The sequence below is a fragment of the Nestor notabilis genome, unplaced genomic scaffold (genome assembly GCF_000696875.1).
Source record: "Nestor notabilis isolate BGI_N333 unplaced genomic scaffold, ASM69687v1 scaffold18643, whole genome shotgun sequence".
Classification (NCBI taxonomy): Eukaryota; Metazoa; Chordata; class Aves; order Psittaciformes; family Psittacidae; genus Nestor; species Nestor notabilis.
The window spans coordinates 32794-40725 of record NW_009922628.1 but is presented as its reverse complement, the minus strand read 5'-3'; the positions used below and the strand labels follow the sequence as shown (position 1 = coordinate 40725).

At 42.0% G+C, this 7932-nt stretch overlaps 1 protein-coding gene across 1 annotated transcript in view; it reads left to right on the top strand.

Moving 5' to 3' along the window:
* GABRA5 (gamma-aminobutyric acid (GABA) A receptor, alpha 5) overlaps positions 1 to 7932 on the top strand; it is a 53303-nt gene that overhangs the window by 19242 nt on the left and 26129 nt on the right. The gene's annotated exons all lie outside the window — the stretch shown is intronic.

Here is a 7932-nt window from a genome sequence, read left to right as displayed (position 1 = left end):
GAGGGAACAGGGGCCTCTTTCCCGGAACCAGCAAGCATCCACAGCCTGCCCCTTTACCTGGCATTTTACAGCTGTATTGATCAAGAGCATGTAGCAAGGCAAAAAACCCCAGGTAATAATGTTCTGCTTGAATGGCTAAATAACCCTCTCTGTTACCAACAGGGGTACATACAAATAGGCTTATGCCCATTTTTCCTGTGAAAGAGGTTATTGTCAAATCATTTGAGGCATACCCCTTTCACACAGAGGTGTGGAGGTGTATTGAAGTTAAACAAAAGGCAGGATGAGTGGTGACCTGGGACACGGACATAGAAATGTGAGGTGAATAAGAAAAGTGTGGGGTTAAAGTTGCGTGGCTGAAAGGAAACTATGGTGAGATGTTTTGGAGCTATGGATCATCTGTCTGAACTGTGGAGAATAGCCAAGGATTTCAGCTCTGTATTTAATGTTGTGAGATCATAATCCCTCCTACCTACCCCCTCATGTCTGCACATCCCAGTGTAGATGTGAGCTGGTACTGCTCATCTGATGCCTCATTACTTTTTAAATCCAGCTAATTTTTCTTTGTAGAAAATGCCACATGTAGTTCTGTGCCTGTCCATACAAATATAAAGGTTGTGTGAACTGGGAGGAAGGAACTGTGCCATGTCCATCACAGTCCTTAGCCTCCATCACCTAGGGTGCTTGGGAGAGCTTTCTGTGCTCCCTTCATCCTCATGTTCTTGGGTTTTCTCCCGCTGAAAGCAAGGGTCGGATGACCCATTGTGTGTTTGGGTAGCAACAGGCATTACCATCACTGACTGGTTCAGCCAGTAGCTGGACTGGCCTCTCTTGAGAGCCAAAGAGAAGCTCATAGTTCAGTCTTACACAGAACTTCAAGAACAATTTTATTTATTGCAGTTAGCACATAGTAGAACATGCTGCCAAAGGGTCATGCTGAGAAGAGTACAGTCAGAATGTGTAGCATGTACAGACTTGGGGAAACGTATGGCAGGGCATAATGAAGTGTGCACCGGTTGAGATGTTGTTTCTCATTTTAACTGCATCTACAACTGCATCAGCTTCTCAGCATTGATAGTGCTAATTAGATTTTGGAGGTTTAATTCACGAATTCAGTAAAAATAGCAGCAACAGCAGAGGAGAGATTTAAAGGCCGTCATCATGGGTGTCAGGGAGAGTTCATCATGGATAAGGGACCAGCAAGGAGGGAAAGCTTGGAGGTCTTCTTAAGTAAAACTATCAAGTAGATAGGTATGATACTGTACTATAGCATTCATAGCTGCATAGCCATACTGGTCTAAAGTTTCTTTAGGAAAATAAGGTTTGTAGGCAGAGAACCGAGAGAAGGAGTTGACTGCCAAAAAGCTTGGGTTTTTTATTGCACCAGTTAGTCTGATAAAAAGCAGAGCTGTTTCCAGCAAGTTTTACCTTGCATATGGACTTCATTAGACACGTTGCATGGCAGGGATGGATGAGCATAAACTCAGTGCTCCACCCATTGGTTTTATGCATGTGAAAGAAATAATGTAGAAAAAATTCATTACCTCCATTATAAACTTTTACCAGGAGCTGGAAATGTGATTCTTTCTAGAACTCCCTAAGTCCTTATCAAAGATCAGATAACTTAAGTGTCTTATTGGTTATTTCATTGACTTTCTCTGTTCTTCCTGTACCTAGAGGCTGAACATCTCCCACTTCCCATCTAAGACTGTGCTCTGAGTATGCCAAAGTCCTCCACATGCAGGGAGGTCATTCCTATAGTGGTGCAGCTTTTGTGATCAATCCTGTCCACCTCAGATAACCTACTTTTCAGCACGGTTAATCTAGGCAATTAAAGCCTTGTTTTCTCACTTCAGCATAAGCTATGCTAAGGATTTGGTTTGCTTAAAATAAGAGTTTTGCTATCAAGTATACTATATATCTGAATTATGCATTCATAGCTCACAAAAACATCAGTAACCGGAGCTCTTCAAAGCACATTTTGGTATCACATAAAGATAATACATCTCATTATCATAAGAAAGTCAGAAAAAGGTACTATTCTTGGCAGAGTGGTTATGAGGGAAAAATGGGCTAAAATTTCTGCAGACCAACTTTCTCCAGGTCCTAGTTTTAATTTCTGTTCTATGTTCACTTTATATGGTGGATTCCAAGGAAATGAGTGTGTAACCAGTGTCATAAATAAGAAGCAGTGGTGAACTGCCTCCACAGCCCACACAGAGGTGCAGAACAAGGCCCTGAGTCTGTATTTTGGCCTCTTATGCAGCACAGTGATGGAGATTTGTAAGCAAGGCAATGTTTGAGATACCAGGATTCTCTCCCCCTGAGGCAGGCTGCAGACTGTCAACCAGCCAGGGGGAGGTTTCAGGGTAACTTACAGCTATCAATACCATGACTGAATGTGTATCCACATCCTAACACTTCTGTGCTGTGTTAGGTAACCCACTATCACCACCATCCACAGGGTTTGTTCGGACTGTATGGGAAGTGCTTCAGTACCAGAAAAGGTGTTTACATATATGTGTGTGTGTGTGTGTGTGTGTGTGTGTGTGTGTGTATTTGTGCTCATACAAGCACATGTTACATTTGCTTAAGGAACACAGGGAGACATCACTTCCCTGGACTACACACTTACTATGCTGAGGCCTGAAAAAATGGGGCCTTGCTTTAAACAAAAACAAAAGGCCTTGCTTTAAAACCCTTTGAAAAGAATAACAGTTTGTTTACAGAAGTGTTCTCAAGACATCACAGTGGGAGAATGGGTGAATAGTTGTGTCTTGAGTCAAGGCTAAATGAGTAATTTCACAAACCTAACAATGTGTTCACATTTTGAAAAAACACACAACAACCCAAAACAGCAACTCTTCATTATTCTCTTAGCCACATGAGTGCGCGAGAGTGTATATTGGAGATGCTGCAAGAGCTCAAATTGGTCTGCCCAGGTCCCCTTGGAGCAGATACCCAAGGAAGCTCCTCCTAGATTTGGCTTCTGACCCTGAAGTCTCCCTCTGCAGGGAGACAGCAAGCCCCTTAGAGCGAGGTATAGCTTGGGCAAGGCTGAATCCACATAATTCTCTTTAGGCATTTTGAGATAGGTTCAAGATGAGTTTCAAGGAAAAATTCTGCCTTTTTTTAAAATGGTGATGGCTGGTCTCATGCTGGGAAGAGCACTTTGGCTTTTCTGTGCCCATCCTGACTGAGCCCCGCAGCAGCTGCTAGTTGCCAGCACAGGTAGGGCCAAAGCACGGCATTAAAATACTCCCCTTAGTCAGGGGCAAGGGCAGTGTGCAGACGTAAACAACTAAGAAGATGGAGCTGATTTGGGAATTAGGGCAAACAGGCAGAAGAACTTCATATCTCTCTGGCCTCAGTACCTCAGAGCCAACAAAATATTCCTTGTGTCCCCTTCATCAGTAACTCCTATTATTCAACACTTATCTTGAGTTAACTTCTCCCAAAAGCCACTGGTGACTCTGCCTGTCTGATCCCCTCTTCTTCTAAAGCTCTCTGTTTTAATTTGTTTGCATACTAAGGCTAGTAGCTGATAAGAAAAAGCAAATTTCTGCAACTGCCTGTTTGCTCCCTGGGCAGGTGTCTGCCCTCACCTCCTGCCTGGCAGCTGCAGATAATGCTCTGGAAAGTGTTTTCTGCATTTCCAGGGTAGCAGAGAGATGATAGCTTTGCTCAGTCTCCCAGCTCTTTTCCCATGAGTAGGAGCAGAAGCTCCTTGAATAGAAGGAAATCATGGGAACAGCGCTCTAAAGCAGGCTGTTACGGGACAGGGTGCCTTGTGCCTCCGGGACTTCTGCCGGGGACTCCCACTTCTCCTTGAAGCTTGCTTGCTGCAGATGTCTGGCTCCCAAACATCTGTATTTATTTCCTCGTCACATCCTTGACTTTGACACCTCCTTCTCCTCCTTCTTATTTAAAAAGCATTGTCATACTTAATTCTTTAGTGGAAATAGTTGAAAGTGATTTTGCTGGACTGAAGAAGTCTTGCTGCTTGAACTGTTATGCTTTTCTTAGATGAGTATTCACTGATGTGTCTGTATTTTACTCAAACAGAACTTCAGTAACCTATGTTCTTAAAAGAAAGGCTCTATATAATGAAGCTTTGATGAAGCTTTGAAGACCTAACTTTTTTTTCAGGTAGTTAAGATATGCTATAGCATTTTGTTGGTTGATTAACATTTGGATAGCAGCGTAAGTATTTGGAGCTTTATGAAAGTGAAATTTTGTTGTTAATAATACAACAGCAGCTGTAACAAGGGTTTGTGACATATTTTGCGTGAATACTGTCCCCATTGAAGTCAGGCAGAATGTTACCACTAACTTCAATAAAATCAGAGTTTCGTCCTCCCATTGTAGAGGACCTTTAACAGCCACTTCTCAGAAGCTGTTGAGTGAAACTAATCCCATAGGGCTTTTATTAAGATGGAACAATGGTGAAGGAGGGAAGCTTTTAAATACGTCTGTTGGAAGGAACTGCAGTTTGAGCAGCACTTGTGCTGTGACAGAAAAATCGTGGTTTGGAGGCTGTCTCTAGCTCAGATAATGTGCTGCAGTGAGCACAGCAAGATCGTTCTGGATTGACCATATTAAAAGGATTAGTCAAAGGCTGTTTCACATATGCATGCCAAGGCCTCCTTTCTCTTCTTTCAGTAAGTGCAAACTGGGAGTAATTTTGTTATAATCAGCTGTGTAAACTGCGGTATGCAAAGGGTACCTATATTTTAACACAGTATTAAAAGCCAGAGTGTGCAAATATCACCCCAGGCGGTATTTGAAGGAGCAGACCCAGATACCAATTTACCTATGACTCCTGGAGCTATGATCTGAATATATAGTTTGTACTCTGCACCTAGAAGCAAATCTGTATGCAACAATCCATGCTTCCAGCCTCCAGAGTGTAAGAGGTGGCTACTGTGCTGCTTTTTTTTCCCTGCGTGCAGCAGAAAATCCAGTCTCTTTGAACCAGGAGTCAATTTAATGAATCTGTTTTTCAGGTCCTCACAAAGTAATGAAAACCAGCTCCTGTTGTGCACAGAGGGCTCTGCAGAAACTCAGGGTGGTGACACTTATGCCGTGTATCAGAACCCACAGTCAAGTATTCTGTTGCATTGCCCATTCCAAGATGCTTCACAAGCTTCGTCTAGTGTACACCTTGTAAGGGGGAGCCAGGAGAGTGTTCACTGAGCATTTTAAAATTACCTTAGGGGCTCAACTACATACTTTTTATGAATAGCATGTAATAAATAGGAATAAGTAGTTCATTTATTCAAGGTGGCCAGACTAGGAGTGGCCCCAGAATGGAGGCATGGGGAAAGAAAAGGAGCATGCCTCCATTGAGAGATCATTGATAACAAGCAAAAGGAACTTCTTCATCCAAAGAATTCATGTTAATGAAAGGAAAGGCTGTGCCCAAGCCCATTTGCAGCTGATAAACTCCATTCTCTATACCCCTGGGCTAGACCCAGAAGACTGCACCAGGCACCATCCTTTAAAGGTCTATTTGCCAGCTTTTGGTGGATGAGGAATTCAGAGGGGCCACAGCAGCAGCCCTCGGTCTTTGTGGCTTCCGAGACGGGTAGTGGCAGCTGGGTGCCCAGCCTTATGTGCTTCCCTTTCATTTAAGACAGGCAAAACTAATTTCTGGAGAGACTTAATTAAATTGCAGTAGGTCACAGTCTTTGTGCACCTCATTTTCACCTTCACATTTACAGCTGAGGCATCTCTACAACCTTCCCCATTACACACAAGTATTATTTCCAGAGATGCAGGCATCAGGATAAAATTCATAAGACAATCAGTTGAAAGAGAAGGTCTTATTCATAATTCCACACTGAATCTTCCTTTACTTCCTGATTCCACAGTGGCTGTCTTGGTAAGATGGATATAAGGAACCCCTCCTTTGACGTTTGCAGGTGACAAGTGTATGTATTAAAATGTTGTCAAGGTGCAGCCTTTAAAACAACATACTTGAACTGTTGGTAGACAAAGAGACAGGAGATGGATTGCAGTAAAACACGCCAGCTTTCTTACGGCACTTAGAGCAAGGTTTCTGAATTTATCAAGAAAATTAAATTTGCAATACTTAGTACAGAAAATAACAGATGCATTGGAGGGATGGTAGCCTTGCTTTCAAGTACTCAATCGTTAAAGTGATTTTTATGAAAAGGATGCCAGTTCTGGGCAGGATGCTACTAGAACCAGCTTGTTAAATTCATGATGTAGCACTCTCAGTGACTGTGGCTTTGCTGGATCTGGTGCCCAAGGGCAGTTTCCACTACAGCCAACTCCTTATTTTAGTGATTTTAAAATTTCTTTTGCTAAAGTGAAGTCCAAGAACAGTTTTGCCTAAGGGCAGGTATCTCAGACTTCAGTAATTTCTTTTCTATATTGTGGACTTCCTGTCTATTATTACCAAATGATACATTATCTCTGTTCTGAACTGGAGATTTTTTTCTTTGGTTTTATATGATGTATTATCTTTACAATTTCTGTTACTGTTTGCAGTTTGCCTTTTTTCCTCCCTGTTTCTCAGCTCATCCTCATGATATGATCTCTAGCCAATGATACTATTACATTTCTCTGTGCTTATTTTGCCATTTCCAACTATTGGTAAAGCTCCAGAGTTTCTGTGCATTGGCAGAGAGTGGAGCTGTTTCCCCCAATTTATTGTCCGTGTAGCTGGAGTGCCCCAGCAAGGCATTATTGTGTTGTATTGAATTGGACAAGCTGAACACTGTGCCATCTGTACACAGACAGATTGTTAATGATCCCTTTGGATAGAACTTCTTGTAGCAAGAATACTCACTTTGGTGTGCTAATATAAAGCAGTGAGTAAATATAGCAGGGGAGTATAGCTACATGTGGCTCTTGTGATAGAAAAGGGTAGGTTTGCATTCTGGTAGTATGGTGTTGTGAATTTCTTTGCAGATTTTTGCCTCCCAGTCAGCAGTTTGGTAAGGAACCAGGCTGCCCTCCTGACACCCTGTGTCACACCAGCACCAGGCAGTCTGTAAGGCTTTGAGTGTCTTTGGTCTTTTGCTTCTGTGGCAGAATAGCAGCATAAAATGAGAAAGCCATAAGGGTATTCATAATGTAAAATGAGATTTGCATCCTCACTATCCTGAGCAAACCATCTGTATTATGCAAATATCAAAATAGGATAATCAAAACAGACTTACCATGCTATGTGCTGCATGCACCTAGAAAAGTAAGCTTTGGCTCTCTTGATATCAAAGTAACTGATACTTCACTGCTCAGAACTTTACCTCAGACTTTTCTTTGTGTTCAGCTTAATCTGTCAATCATACAGGACATCCATGGGATGTCTGTTTTCCTGAGAGTTTTCCCCTTCTGACTTCTGTATCCACTTACAGCTTAAGGATTTCCTCATAGTGGCAGGGCAGTTCAAGATGCAATTGCTTCCCAGGCAGTGTGTTGGGGAAAATGACCCTGTTGTTTTTTTCCTGACAAGGTACCCAGATAATTCACAGTAAGTTGAACCAGAATGGGCTGTTCCAATACCATGTGATTTCCATAGAAACTAACTGTAGTGCTATATAAAGCTATATATATGTCATTGACTTTATATATAACTTTATATATAGTTGTAAACGTTTATACACTTTTATTTATAAATATTTGCTTTTATGTATTTAAATGGTTACATCTACATGTAATGTCAGTGTTTCTTAATGTCTGTATCAGTGCTATACTCAGGAATAAAATTCCTAGTCCAGTTGCAGTATCTACAGAAGGCAGATAAGATGCATGGCAGAAGCTCAAGCACAGGAGATCCTTCATGTACTTGTAAGAGGGAATGATCTTATTGGAGCAACTTACATAAAATCACTTCACATGTCTCAGCATTACTAGATGAGGCCTACAGTGGTCCACCTGGCCTGTCTCACATTTCGTTTAACG